The sequence below is a fragment of the Anolis sagrei genome, chromosome 2 (genome assembly GCF_037176765.1).
Source record: "Anolis sagrei isolate rAnoSag1 chromosome 2, rAnoSag1.mat, whole genome shotgun sequence".
Classification (NCBI taxonomy): domain Eukaryota; kingdom Metazoa; phylum Chordata; class Lepidosauria; order Squamata; family Dactyloidae; genus Anolis; species Anolis sagrei.
In genome coordinates, this window is record NC_090022.1 from 70945904 (window position 1) to 70961996 (window position 16093).

The 16093-nt window shown below is 42.2% G+C and overlaps 1 protein-coding gene across 2 annotated transcripts in view; it reads right to left on the reverse strand.

The window, feature by feature from the left end:
• Positions 1 to 8664, reverse strand: part of RAD54L2 (RAD54 like 2) — a 77716-nt gene extending 69052 nt beyond the window's left edge. Inside the window, exon 1 of one of the 2 annotated variants that reach the window (XM_060765811.2) lies at positions 8455 to 8664. The gene's annotated coding sequence lies outside the window, so the exon portion shown is untranslated. The remainder of the gene's footprint in view (positions 1 to 8454) is intronic. The other variant, XM_060765813.2, reaches the window with a different exon arrangement.
• Positions 8665 to 16093: the final 7429 nt, after the last annotated feature.

Sequence of the window (16093 nt, forward strand, 5' to 3'; positions counted from 1 at the left end):
GGGACACCTATATGTTTTACCATCCTGTGGGAGGTTTCTCTCATATCCCTGCATGTGGAGCTGACACAAGAGGAGCTCACCCCACTCCCTGGATTTGAATTGTCAGCAGTCCTGCCAGCACAAGGGTTTAACCCATTGCACCACTGGGAGCTCCTAGCTAACAATGAAAGTCCTACAGTTCAACATAACTAACACACTTATTCAGGATGAAATTTTCAAGCTTTTCCATAATACAGGCATGAGAACAGCTTGAAGAGCTAAAGTTGTCCAAGTTCTCTTTTCTATACAATATTAAAGGTTTTTGAGCCTCAGGATTCTGCTAGTGGTTAGCTATACCAGGTGTATAAGCCCTCCCTTCACTTTCTTAATGCAGCCAGTTCTTGGGCTAAACAAAACTGTATTCGATAATCTTTAAAATGTATCAATAATTTTAGATTTTAAATAGATATAAAAATGTAAAATAAAACAGTATTTGGCAATACGGTTCCTTTTTGGGGTTAGGGCTCAGTATAAGTGTTATGGAAAATATAACAAGATGATTCTGAGCATATGTACTCTGCTTCTCACATGAGAGGTACCTTTCACACATCTAGGTTTATAAAGAAGAGCTAAGTTGAAAGGTGTTGTCTCCAGGGATGCAGAAAACACAGATTTGATTACACTAAGTAACTATGCATAAAAGTCATAGACAATGTTTTATGTGGTGCTTCATTTCTATCAAAAGTTTGGGAGATGCAATACTTGTTCCCAATTAAAAGTCTTAAAATCAAAAGTTCACGATTCATAAGCCAACAACAATTACAGAAATGCCAGAAAATCAGCCAAACTTAAATGATAGAAATAGTAATAGAAATAGTTCAGGTTTAAGAGTTTCAAGATTTTCACCACTTCAAATCTATTAGCATCATTCTAAAAACATGGAACACTGCTGCTCAGGCTGTCTAATATGAGTAATCAGTAGCCTTTTGTGATAGAGACCATATTTTCTTCCTTAGGCTACAACTGATCATTCTTGCCTGGTAAATTGGTGTGAACCAGCAAGTGATGGTTTTCAGAGAAGCAAGGTTCATGGACCAATATGAATATCATCGATTAGATAACACTGCCTCTTTGATCTGCAACTAAGCAGGAACAAATTTTAGAAGAAAAATATTCTGTAATAATAACAACAACAACAACAACTTTGTTTGTTTCCCACCCCATCTCCCTGGAGGGACTCAGGGCAGCTTACAAGACAACAATGAAACAAAAGCAACATACAATATGCATCAAAACATTCTATCAATAACAATAGACCCTGCATAAAATAAGAATAAACAAACATGTAATGTCAATTGCTCCATATTTCCCATGGTATCACAGGTAAGAATGCCAAGGAAAAATGTCTAGTTCTCCTATTTCTATCCAATGCAAGTTATTATACTTAATATCATCTGAAAATGCTTAATGATTCTCAATTAAAAAACCAGAGGGATAGATAATAAAATGGTAACAACATTAAAGAAATGTCACAAATGGATTAATAACTAACTCCAGAATTAAAAGATGCAGTACCCATAGCTCATTCCACAAGCACATCAAAGAAGCTCTGAAATAAAAGCTCTACAGTTAATCTCAAATGCTAGATTGGGAAGCTATACAATGGTGCCAAAGTAAAATGTAGTTTCCTATTGTTGAATACATAACTATCACTAATTAGTGAGTCTGAGATAAGTCTAAATGTATTAAGGGATGTCACAGAATAAGATCACAACCAACAGATACCAGATAGAGTTAAAGTAGTGTGCCTAGCAAACCCTTAGTCATCAAAATCATCATAGAAGGACAGCTAAGCAAGCACCTGCCAGACAAGGCACAAAGCCAAGACCATACTGACTGGGAGTGAAACATCTGGATGAAACCTTGTATCAAAGGAAACCTACAAGTATTAACAATTTCAGAAACTGTCAAGAAATATGGGTCACGCGATTTCAGGAGTCCTGGAAAGGCAGACTTTGGTGAAAATGTAAGTTTACACAAAGGCTCAAAAGGAGAAACAAAATCATATTTTTCCTAACCAGAAGGCTTCAAAAGGCTACACAATTTGGTCTGATAACAGAGGTTACTGACCTATATGAACACATGTTATTATGTCTAACTCTGCTTATTATTCTTGTACTGTGACTGGGTTTCTGTCTATTAAACTTTGTATATATTACGAAGTCTTGTTATAAGTAAATATGTAATTCTGGTTGTTCCTGTTACATACAAACAATGTGTTTGTAGTCTGATAACTTGTAACATCTACCCTGGAGTGACAATCTGGAGAAAGCAAGACGTGTGACGTTAACCACCCAATCTAGAAATGGTGAAGTATGGAAGGCATGTTCCACACATATTTGTCTTGAGTCCCAATAGCCTTGAGTCTCACTTTTGGGGAAAAGGTGGGATATAAATAAAATGATTAATAGATTCTCAGAAGAACCTTGCATTAAGGCATCATTTTCCACAAGAAATAGTATAAAGGAAATCTTTATTGCTGTATTTTTGCTTCTTGGGTTACTGAGCAGGAGCAGAAATTCTGTTTTACAGAATTGAACTCAAACATTTCTGAATAAAAACTGAGCCTAAAAAGAAATAACCTCTTCATATGCTGAAAGATTTCTTGAAGTGGGTTATAAAAGCAACCAGAACCAAGATAGGCCCTTTCCCTGATAAAGGTCCCAAGAACACTCTTCAATGTGAGTTCTACATATATATACATGTGAAGAATTCATTTTGAAGAACCCAGACCAGATGTTTGTTGGGGTGGAGGCCATTCTAGCAGTGACAAATACTAGCTTCTCATTTGCCGAATGCACAGGGGCTTCATGTGAACTCGCTTAGAACACTCTTATATATACCCATCAACTTTTTTGTTTTGAAAGTAGCCACTAAGGAAAATGCAAGTATCCAAGTCATATCCCTTATCAGAATACTTATTGAGACCTCGTAAACAGTGGACATGTATCTTGGGAAAGGTATCATCCCTACCTCGGAATCTTACTCCATCACAATTACCAATCTCGATGATCTGATTTTGTCACATGTGGCAAAGGGGGCTAAGTCTGGCTTAGGTTGATCAATAGTGCCATAGAATGCAGTTGGAAACTGCATTATATGATTAGTGATGATCTATATAATGCAGTTCAATGCAGATCATCTGCATTATATGGCACCATAGATCCAGACTTATACAGTTAATTCTACCTGGAAAATTACTTCACAATAACCTTGGAAAGATGGCAGGTGGCTAAATTTCCAAAGCAATAGTGCTACATTTCAAGTCAAGCAAATAAATTCCTGTATTTAATGTGTTAAGGCGAAGTGTTGTGATAAGTGTTCACAGGAGTAAACATAATAGAGAAAATTAAGACCACCAGCATAAAAGCAGAGAAATGAGTTGGCCAAAGTTTCCTTACCATAAACTCCTAGGAAATGTGTTGATTAAGGAACAGAGTGCTTTGGGTATACTCTACTAGTTCCCACAGTTAGTCTGTAACTAAACCAAAACACCGGAAGCAACTGAATGTTGCTTCTTTTATTTTTTGCCTCTGCCCCATATGCCTTTTCTCTGTGTTATCTTTCTATTGAATGAGTTTTGGATTGTAAAATTCCTGAAGCAGTAATAGATATAAAAGTACTAGTAATAACAGTAATAATAGTAAGAGCAATAATAAAGATGATACTTTCTCACTAAGCAAAGAAACATGTAGAAAGACATGAAAAAGTAAAACAAGGATTATAGTTACACAGAAAGGATAAGCAACCTCAGAATAATTCAATATAACACTGTATTGGCAATTCCACATGGCACTTTATGCTCCTTTTCCACAAATCCCCCCAATCATTATCTCACAGAAAAGCAGTATGCTGTTGGTTAGCCTTGGGTTTTTTTTTTTTTATCAAATAATGATTAAATTCAGAAAGAAACCAATTGTTCTTATAGCTCAAATAGTAGAGCTTTAGGGGAAGATGAGCTCTTAACCTCATTTCTCTAATATGCAATACAAACACCTATGGTAGTCTACTGTGATTTGAATACCAGGGTTTTAATCTTCTTTAAGACATTATTAATTATCTTACTAATATTAAGCATGGACATTTTATTTTCCATCTAAAGATATACTTTTCTTGCACAGACAATGATCACATATGCACAAACAGGTTTGGAGTCAAAATTAACTGTTTCTTCTATGATCATTTTCAACTAGAACTAAGCCCTGATGCTATATCACAATCTTAAAAGATGTCATTCCTTCTGCTACTGAAAATAAACTTTGGTGTCTTTTCTCAACCTCTTGATAAATTATTCCAAACATATAATGCTGTCCATGCTACTCTGGATCTGTCCAACACTACAACTACTTCAAATTATTAGTTCTTACCCTTACAAAATTCAAAACACCCTTCAACATTTTCTGTCATGCAATGGTGATGCGACTGAGAGGGAAAAGATGACTTTTCCCCATGATTCCCTCTTTCGGTTTCTTTCCCTATTTACTTTGTTAAAATATAGAGCATTTATATTCCTGACATGCATCTCTCTTACTAGTCGCCTGTCCGGGCTGAAAAATGCGGTATACAAATAAAGCAAATAAAATAAATAAATAGGGAAATCACAGAAGAGTTATTTCTGATATAGAAGCTTTTTCTGTCTATTGTGCAGGGCACATGCAAAACTTCCGGTAAAAAACCAGAAAGAAATGTGAGAGACAAAGATGCACAAGCTAACTGTACTTCATTTTCTACTATCATACCATTGAAAAAATAATTTTTGGACAGATATGTCTTCTATCAGCCTCCTTTGCTTATTTTTACGATTGCTGCCTTAAGTTATGTATTTTCATCATACTCGAAGCACAGTGCCCCTTCTTGTTTTATCAAGTCTTTGTTTTCTCCTTACATCAGAAAAAAACTTATTTTCTGTAAAGAATTTTACATACATTCTCTTTTATTTGCCTTTTTTCAAGCTCTACCCTGAACATCCATCAATGTTACAATGTGTTGAGAAAGAACACTTGCAACCTTTTCTACAATAGATTCTCAGTAAACTGGTACCCACGGGGATTAGAAGGTCCCGGATAAATAGTTTCCAATTGCTTGAGAGTTACTATTAAAAATAGGCCTAACACTGTACTCCATACCATACCACACCATAAACCCTGTATTGACTTGATATTCACTTTGAAACAGAGTAATTAAGAATGAACTAAGGCAAATAAAGAACTTAATGGAACACTGTTATACTGTTCTACAAAAACAGTTTGTTTTAAAGATTATTTCTTTTTTTAAAAAAATGCCAGTTGTTTGAGAGAGCAACAGCTAAAACCTTTCCCCCCAAACAAACAGTGAGATATAGTGACCTAGCAAAAGGCATTTGATAAGCTTAACCAGGAGCCCTCCCACATAGCCATATTACCCAGAATATCAAGGCAGAAAATCCCACAATATGTGCTTTGAACTGGGTTATCTAAGGGCTTTTTCACACAGTCCCTATATCCCAGGATCTGATCCCCGGTTTTCTGCTTTAAACTGAATTATGAGTCCACACTGCCAGATAATCTGGGATCAGATCCTAGGATATAGGGCCTGTCTGGAAGGGCCCTGAGTCTACACTGCCATATATTCCAGTTCAAAGCAGATAATGTGGGGTTATATTCAGCTGTGTGGAAGGAATTTCTAAGACAAGGAACTTGGCAGGTGCAGTTCTTAAGTTTTCTCCCAATACTTCCGGTAACAAACAGAAATGAATGACAAGGATAGCCTCTCCTTCAAAGGCAGGCTAGATTTTAAACTGCAACTTACATTCCCTCATTCACAAAACAAAACATGTTAATTCTTTTTTAAAAAAAACAAAACCCTAATAATCCACCCTACGTGACACTCGTGTGCAAATACCAAAGACCCTTGTTTCTTGGGGCCCTTCCACACACCCATATAACCCATAATATCAATGCAGAAAATCCCACAAAAATCTGCTTTGAACTGGATTATTCGAGTCTACACTGCTGTATATCCCAGTTCAAAGTAGATAGTTGGGATTTTATTCAGCTGTGTGGAAGGGGCCTAGGACCCTTCCACATAGTCCTATATCCCAGAATATCAAGGCAGAAAATCCCACATTATCTGAGTATGGACTCAGATAACTCAGAGGCCTTCCTTACATCTTATAACCCAGAATATCAAGGTAGAAAGTCCCACAATATCTGTTTTGAACTGGCTTATCTGAGTCCACACTGACATATATTCTAGTTCAAAGCAGATGAACCGCTCTGAGTCGCCTGAGGGCTGAGAAGAGCGATATATAAATATAGTAAATAAATGAATAATGTGGGATTTTATTCAGCTGTGTAGAGGCCCCCCAGTTCAAACCAGATATTGTGGGATGTTCTGCCTTGATATTCTGGGATATAGGGCCGTGCGGATGGGTCATTGAAGAACAAATAAATCCCCATCCAAATCCAAACCCAGGCAATGGATGGATCCATCTACACCAAGCACAGGCCAACTTTGGCCCTCCCTCCAGGTGTTTTGGATTTCAGCTGTGTGGAAGGGGCCTGATAGCCTCTCCACACAGACCTATATCCCAGAATATCAAGGCAGAAATCCCACATTATCTGAGTGTGGACTCAGATAACCTAGGGGCCTTCCACAGAGTCATATGACCCCAAATATCAAGGCAGAAAATCCTACAAGATCTATTTTGAACTGAGTTATTCGAGTCCACACTGCCATATATCCCAGTCAGGGGCGGTTCAACCCATTACGCAAAGTAAGCATTTGCAGTGTAGTTGATTTTGCCCAGGGAAGCTCTTGAGGCGCTCTTGTGGGAAAAAAGACCTTGATATATGCGAGTTGTAGTTACTGCGATGTATAGTTCACCTACAATCAAAGAGCATTCTGAACTCCACCAATGATGGAATTGAACCAAATATGGCACACAGAACTCCCACGACGAACAGAAAATATATATCAGTGATTGGTTGGGGGGGGGGGGGCAAAATACTGTTTGCTTACCATTGAAAATTACCTAGGGTCCCTTCTGATCCTAGTTCGAAGTAGATAATGTAGGATTTTATTCAGCTGTGTGGAGGGGACCCCAGTTCAAAGCAGATATTGTGGGATTTTCTTCCTTGATATTCTAGGACAGGGGTCCTCAAACTAAGGCCCGGGGGCTGTATGTGGCCCTTCAAGGTCATTTACCCGGCCCTTGCTCTGGGTCAATTTAAGTCTGAAATGACTTGAAAGCACACAACAATAACAACAATCCTATCTCATCAGCCAAAAGTGGGCCCACACTTCCCCATTGAAATACTAATAATTTTATATTTGTTGAAATTGTTCTTCATTTCAATTATTGTATTGTTTTAAAGTGTTTTTGCTCTACAAATAAGATATGTGCAGTGTGCATAGGAATTCTTTCATTTTTTCCCCCAAATTATAATCCGGCCCTCCAACAGTTTGAGGGACTGTTACCTGGCCCTCTGTTTCAAAAGTTTGTGGACCCCTGTTCTAGGATATAGGGCTGTGCGGAAGGGTCCTTGAAGAACAAGATCTATTTTGAGTCCACGCTGCCATATATCCCAGTTCAAAGTAGATAATGTGGGATTTTATTCAGCTGTGTGGAGGGGACCCCAGTTCAAAGCAGATATTGTGGGATTTTCTGCCTTGATATTCTAGGATATAGGGTTGTGCAGAAGGGGGCCTAGAAGAATGAATAAATCGCCATCCAAATCCAAACCCAGGCAATGGATGGATCCATCTACACCAAGCATGGGCCAACTTGGGCCCTCCCTCTAGGGGTTTTGGACTTCAACTCCCACCATTCCTCACAGCCTCAGGCCCTTTCCTTTTCCCCCTCAGCCGCTTAAGCGGAAGGGGCCTGAGGCTGTGAGGAATGGTGGGAGTTGAAGTCCAAAACAACTGGAAGGAGGGCCCAAGTTGGCCCATACTTGGTGTAGATGGATCCATCCATTGCCTGGGTTTGGATTTGGATGAATGAATGCAGCTTGAAGCCACATTGGCCAACGCTATGGGATCCTGAGTTTCATTGTGTCAGAGAAGAAGGCACCCGATCCTGTGGCATGGAGCTGTGGCAGTCAAAAGCGGTGAGGAGCTGCCTCCACTCCATGGGGTGGAAAGGTGCCCTCCCAGGCCTCCCACCCATCAAGTCCCCAGACCCCACTGAGGAGGGATGGGCAACCTTGCCGTCCTGGCCCTTTTGTTCCAAGGCCCGCTTCGGAGACCATCCCTCGGGCTGCCTTCCGAGGCCCAGCCGGCGCAGGAAGCCTCCGTTCCCAGGCCTGGCTCTCTCTCTCTCTCTCCCACTCGGGCCCACCGATTCCCCGGCGCCTCCATTGGAGAGCGGTCCCTCCCCCTGCCTGCCAGCCAGCCATTCTTTCTGGCGGCCCTCTCTTTCTCTGCCTCTCTCACCTCCTGCCGGGGCTGCGGGCCAGGCCTCGGACAGAGGCGCGCCGGCGGCCCCCGTTCAGCCGCGTCGTCGTCGTTGTCTCCGCCGTCTCCTCCTCCTCCTCCTCCTCTTCGTTCTCTCTCTCTGTGTGTGTGTGTCTCCCTCCGCTTGGGGTCCGCAACAGTAAAGCGTCCCCTCAGCCGGAGCCACCCAAAGGATCCCCCGGGCAGCAACAGGCGCTCGGCAGCAAAGGTTCCGAGGGGTGGAGAAAGGTTCCCACGTCCCTTGGCGGGGGAGGCGGGGGAAGGGACCCTCCAGCAGCGCCATCAGCAACCCTCTGGGTGGAATAGGGAAAGCCGCCATCGCCAGACTCCCCGAGGAGGAGGATATCCGCGTGTTTCCGTCTTGGAAGCGCCATTACTATTATTATTATTATTATTATTATTATTATTATTATTATTATTTCGCTTCTGGAGTGACAGAATCAGCCGTTTACGAAGACGTTGCCCAGGGGACGCCTGGACGTCTTATCCTGCGACTTAAAATTAAGAAATAGTTTTCTAAGATCTACAGAGACACTCACTGGAACACCTCAGCAAGCGAGAGTCCAAAAGTGGCAGGCTCAAACCCAGAATCTCAATCAATTGATTTATTTATTTGTCGTGTCAGGGCAACCAGTTAATTATATTACATTTCTAACAGAACAAAGCAAACAGACAAAATACAAAATTCGTGAGTTTGTTAGTTGATTAAATGTCCTTTGACCAGTAGCTGGCCACTTGGAGTGCTTCTGGTGTTGCTGCAAGAAGGTCCTGCAAGAATGGTGCATGTGGCAGGGCTCAGGTTGCATTGCAGCAGGTGGTCAGTGGTTTGCTCTTCTCCACACTCACATGTAGAGGATTCCACTTTGTAGTCCCATTTCTGAAGGTTGGCTCTGCATCTCGTGGTGCCAGAGCGCAGTCTGTTCAGCGCCTTCCAAGTTGCCCAGTCCTCTGTGTGCCCAGGGGGGAGTCTCTCATTTGGTATCAGCCATTGGTTGAGGTTCTGGGTTTGAGCCTGCCACTTTTGGATTCTCGCTTGCTGAGGTGTTCCAGCGAGTGTCTCTGTAGATCTTAGAAAACTATGTCTAGATTTAAGTCGTTGACGTGACTTCTCAGGGGACATGAGAGAAGCCTCCTCGCAGGATTGCAAGACATCCGGGCATCTCCTGGGCAACGTCTTCGTAGACGGCTGATTCTCTCACCACAGAAGTGACCAGCATGCAATCAATGGATTATACCAAATGAGAGACTCCCCCCTGGGCACACAGAAGACTGGGCGACTTGGAAGGCGCTGAACAGAGCCAGTTTTAAAAAATGGGGCCACAAAGTGGAATCCACGATATCCGCCGGGAAGTAGCAGCCAATAGTGAAAGGACCAAGGCAGAGACATCTCCAGCTCATCCCTTGTTTGGGTATCAGGCAGCACGTTAACGACTTAAATCAAGAAATAGTTTTCTTAGATCTACAGAGACACTCGCTGGAACACTTCAGCAAGCGTGAGTTCAAAAGTGGCAGACTCAAACCCAGAACCTCAATCAATGGCTGATACCCAATGAGAGTTTCCCCCCTGGGCACACAGAAAACTGGGCGACTTGGAAGGCGCGGAACAGACTGCGCTCTGGCACCACGAGATGCAGAGCCAACCTTAAGAAATGGGGCCACAAAGTGGAATCCACAACATCCGCCGGGAAGTAGCAGCCAATAGTGAAAGGACCAAGGCAGTGACATCTCCAGCTCATCCCTTGTTTGTGTATCAGCCAGCATGTCAACGACTTAAATCAAGAAATAGTTTTCTTAGATCTACAGAGACACTCGCTGGAACATCTCAGCAAGCGAGAGTCCAAAAATGGCAGGTTCAAACCCAGCACCTCAATCCATGGGTGATACCAGATGAGAGACTCCACCCTGGGCACACAGAGGACTGGGCGACTTGGAAGGCGCTGAACAGACTGTGCTCTGGCACCACGAGATGCAGAGCTAACCTTAAGAAATGGGGCTACAAAGTGGAATCCACAACATGCGAATGTGGAGAAGAGCAAACCACTGACCACCTGCTGCATTGCAACCTGAGCCCTGCTACATGCACAATGGAGGACTTCCTTGCAGCAACACTAGAGGAACTCCAAGTGGCCAGATACTGGTCAAAGGACATTTAATCAACTACAAAGCTTGCAAACTTTGTATTTTGTTTGTTTGTTTGTTAAAAAATGCAATGCAACTGTTCGGTCTGCTCCTGGGCGTTACGAACTCAGTCACAGTAACAGGCTCCTAGGTTTCAACAAGAGGAGGATAAGCCAAAGTCAAGAGTCCACTAACAGAGAAGCCCAACTTCCCAATTCCTTGAAATCAGCCAAAACCAATTTCCAAAATGCAATTAGCTGAAGCCAAGCCAAAGAGGCAAGAGAGTCAAATCTGGAACAAACGAAAGCCAAGGTCACAATCCGGGATCAGAAATGCCAGTAGTCCAAAGAGCAGCAGAATCAAGATTCAAGACAAGGATAACAAAAAGGCCAAAGTCAGAGTCTAGAAGTCGAAAATACCATTTGTCAGGGTCCTGGATCCTGTTGCAGTTAAAAGTGGTGTCGAACTATGTTCACTCCATGGTGGAGAAGGATCCCTGGTGATGTCCTCCCACGCATTCAATCCATAAAGTCCCCAGACCCCACTAAGGAGAGGGAGGCACTATTGTTGGGGGTCTCATCCTGGCCCTTTTTTTCCATTTCCCCCTTTGGAAGAGATCCATAGGGCTGCCTTTCGAGACCCAGGACCAGGCGAAGCTGTGAGCTCTTTGGCACAGGCAAGCTACAAAAAAGAAGTAACAGAGTAAAATCAGCAGAAACAAATGAAAGCCAAGGTCACAACCCAGGATCAGAAATGCAAGTAGTCCAAAGAGCTGCAGAGTCAGGATTCAAGAAAAGGATACCAAAAACGCCAAGGTCAGAGTCCAGAAGTTGGAAGTATGATTTGTTAGTGTCCAAAAGTCAAACCCAGGAATTCTTGAAAACAAACCAAAGGGGACTCTTTATCTTGAGATCTCAGCTGGTGCTTGTTTCATTAAACGTCCACAGCTAATCTCTCAGGCCTGTGATACCTTCCCTATTAAAGAGAAGGAGGTATCATTAACCCTTCAGTAGCTTGCTCCAAATGCTGGGGAGTGCCTCCGGAAGGAGCAGAGCTAGGCCAGACAGCCTACTGGGAGCTGCTGGCCATGCTAAATTACTTAGGCGATCCTTCATAGCTCAAGGATGATTGTGTTCCAGATGTGGTGTCTTGGTGGTGGGTCTGTAGGTGGCTGTGGAGCCCTATTCTTGATCCACATGTTCTCCCACAGTGAGGACATGGATTTCCAGATGGAAGGCAGTCCTGGTCAAGGTTGGCTTGTCACGCCTTCCTCTTGGCACGTTTCTCCCTTTCGCCCTCCATTCGTGACTCTTTGAATTCTGTAGCACTGCTGGTCACAGCTGACCTCCAGTTAGAGTGCTCAAGGGACTCATCGCTGAGCCTGGATCCCCAGGTTTCGGCGGTGACCAGGGGAGCATTCGCACAGTTAAGACTCGTGCGCCAACTGCGACCGTACCTTGGGAAGTCTGACTTGGCCACGGTAGTCCACGCTCTGGTTACATCCCGCCTTGACTACTGCAACGCTCTCTACGTGGGGTTGCCTTTGAAGACGGCCCGGAAGCTCCAACTAGTCCAACGGGCGGCAGCCATGGTATTAACAGGAGCAGGGCGCAGGGAGCATACAACTCCTCTGCTGTACCAGCTCCACTGGCTACCGATTAGCTACCGGGCCCAATTCAAAGTGCTGGCTTTGGCCTTTAAAGCCCTAAACGGTTCTGGCCCTACATATCTATCCGAACGTATCTCGGCCTATCAGCCCACCAGGACCCTAAGATCTTCGGGAGAGGCCCTTCTCTCCATCCCGCCTGCTTCACAGGTGCGGCTCGCGGGAACGAGGGACAGGGCCTTTTCTGTGGTGGCCCCCCAGCTTTGGAATGCCCTCCCTATAGAGATAAGATCAGCCACCTCGCTGATGGCATTTCGGAAAAAACTGAAAACATGGATGTTTGAGCAAGCATTCGGCTAACCCGATGCGATGAAGTTTTTGGATCAAGGACTGGCAATCACAGACAACGAAATTGGATTATGATTTTAACTAAGAGATGCATTGGTCTGTATTGGTGGCCCAATACTGTGTATTGTATATGTATGTGTTTTATATTTTTAATCGGAATTATTGTTGTTTTTAAATGTTGTAAACCGCAATGAGTCGCCGTTTTAGGCTGAGATATTAGCGGTATACAAGTGTACTAAATAAAATAAATAAATAAATAAATATATATATATATAGCCCTGGTATATATAATGGTGTAGTAAAATGGTGTCCATTATAATAAAAAGGCAAATAACTCAAAATGTTGCTTTTTGTATTAAAAATATTTTGGAGAAGTTGATTGAATCCTGTGGATATGGAGGACCAACTGTATTATCTCACTTTGAACTCAGTTTGCAACATTTGAAGACAACCCTTGAATGCCGTATTTACACAAATCCGATGCACCATCAATTGATATGCACCTTGTTTTAAAAGGGGGGGAGGGATTTGCTGGCAAATATAAAGTGCGGTGGCAAAAAGTGCACTCTTTATAATTCCATTATTTTTCCCTGAGTTTAATGATGTCTTCTGTATAAAAATATTAGACCTATGTTTGATACCTTTATTGAATGGATCATGGAAACTGAGTTATTTAACTTTGAATGCCATTCCATTCATTGCTCTAGATCAGTGGTTCTCAACCTGGGGTCCCCAGATGTTTTTGGCCTACAACTCCCAGAAATCCCAGATAGTATACCAGCTGTTGGGATTTCTGGGAGTTGAAGGCCAAAAACATCTGGGGACCCCAGGTTGAGAACCACTGCTCTAGATTGTATGGCCTTGCAATAAGGCAAAGTAGCAGAGTGGTAGAGGGCCTGCCAGTCATTCTGTAGTTGAGGAGATAGATGCAAACCAAGAAACCCAGTAAGGCACTATTTTGGTTACTTACAAAACTAAATTCTCCTCTTTACTTGTTTACCTGCTTGCCTGTGTCTTTCTTTCACCCTTGCAATGTTTACTATTTTGTTATGACCACCACCACCAAAATAAAAATAAAAAAAAGCAGGCGCATCTGGTCTCAATCACACCATCTACAGAATGACAAATAAAGTATGGCACTTTGCGTTGCTGTGAGTTTTCCGGGCTTTGCCTTTTGACCACGTCTTTCAATCCAGAGCAATTAGTGGAACAATGTTTGAAGTTAAATGTTAAATAACTTAATACAGTGAAAATAACAAACAATGCTCTAATGGTGTCTTATAGAGAACAAATCCTCAAATTCTGGATGAACTCAGTGAGCACCACTTCATACCCTCCCCTTCTCCGTAGAGTAGCAGGAGGCATGTCATCGAGGAACGGCATTCACCAGACCACATAATAGGTTGTGATGAACCACATACTGCAACTTCTATACTAGCTGCCCTATGCTAGGCAGTGAGATCTGTGTGACACTGAAATCTGTATGGTGCTCTACAGCCCAGAATGTGTTCATTAGGGTTATGAAGCATTTCAAATGCTAAATGTGCATTTTTGTATCTTTCTACAGACAAGGATATCAGATGGGAATCTTTAAAAGTCTGACAAATTTGTGATAAAATGTACATTCTGCAGGACTGAGGCAGAATTGAGAGCATGCATCTCTGTGATGGGGCCTTGATCACACTAGGGACAGGTTCTGTGTAAGAGTGAGTTACAGAAAGCATGGGAGGCAGATAACTTGGACATGGACATCAATCACAGGCCAAACAGCATGGGCAGGTTGGCAAGTCTCTGCACATCAACCAATCACAATGCACAATAAGAGGATAGGGGTTCGGCCATCTACCTCCAAACATACACCAAACAGTGTTTACAAAATCTGGCTACCAGTATTAAAAAACTCTAAAATTGCAACAGCACAACAACAGAGAGGAAGCAGGCAGGGACATCTAATTACCTCTCAACAAATGTTTGCTCCAGGCACAGTCAGCCCATTGTATGCTAATCAAGGTGGTCAGTTGAAACATTCACACCTAGCTCCAGCAGACAAGAGTCTCACCCTGGTCATTCCACAGATATATAAACCCTTTTTCCTAGTTCCAGCAGACCTCACTACCTCTGAGGATGCTTGCCATAGATGCAGGTGAAACGTCAGGAGAGAATGCCTCTAGACCATGGCCATACAGCCCGAAAAAACCTACAACAACCCAGTGTTTACAAATGTTCAGCAGGCTTGAATCATGTGAGCAATGCAAATCCATATGGAAGAGGCTAAATGCATGTTGTTTTATCAGACAGCTTAGGTTCAAAAGTATATTTTTATATCATGTTATGATGCAATCAGTGAGTTATTAAACATTTCTTGTCACTTGTCACTATGGGAAGATTTTTTAAAAAAATACTTATGAAATGTATTTTAGCATATGGTACTATGCAAAGTGGGGAAATGACTGTAAGCAGTTATTGCAGGCATAAGGGCAAGTTGGCCTTATGCATCATTGGACACCATGGCGTCTGTTCACCTTCACCCCACCTCATTTAGGCCATGTAGATGGGGCCCTTAGTGGGTAACTATTATGTAATTATTTTGGACAATTGACCAGGGGCCTGAGGCTATCAGGGCGCAGCCTCAGAAGGAAGCAGTCAAGACATTCTGGTTGCTGTGATGAATCAAAGGGCTTTTGTTTCAAGGCAGTATTCTGACAACGCCTTTCAGTGCCTACTCATTAAAATCTGCATTATATTCAACAGAGTATCAGTTACAGGCATTAGAGGATGCAAAGATCATCAAACAAATTATCTTTCATTCTATTAAATTGTTTTAAATATCAGAAAATGCAACTGTTGAGGTCTGAATTACCAGGACATATCTTATATGGGTTTACATGGAAGTAAGGTCTGCTAACAGAATTACTCCCCATCCAAAAGAAAAAAAATTAAAAGGAAAAGAAAATCACACATGATGTTTACTGGAATCCTGAAAGGTTTCTGCTAGACTACAACCAATAGTGTCCAGGGTGATTTTAAATCTTTTTATGCCAAACAGTCTAACATGGCTATTTCTTTTAATTAGTTCAAAACAGGTAATTATAACAGTAATTACAACATTATTCAGCAGTGCTTTGATTCAAATTTCCATAAGAATTTCACTGTATGCACACACAAAAAAACCTGTGTCTGAAATTATAAGAAAACATTCCAGTGAGAAAATTTCAACCAACTATTCCAGATTTTGATGATTATTACAGAGATTGTTGTTGTTGCTGTTCCTTTGTGCCTTCAAGTCTCCTCTGACTTACAGTGAGACTAAGGTGACTCTCCAGGTTTTCTTGTTATGATTTGTTGAGAGGTAGTTTGCTCTGTCTTCTGCTGATGCTGAAAATGTGAGACTTGGCTAAGGTCACCCAGAGGGCCAAGCAGGGATTCATACACATCCTGGTCTCCAGGATCCTAATCCAACACCAAACCACTGCACCATGCTTTCCCTCACTTTAACAATAGTTGTTTCACACACATAGACGTTGTAATTGTTTTGAGATACAGGAT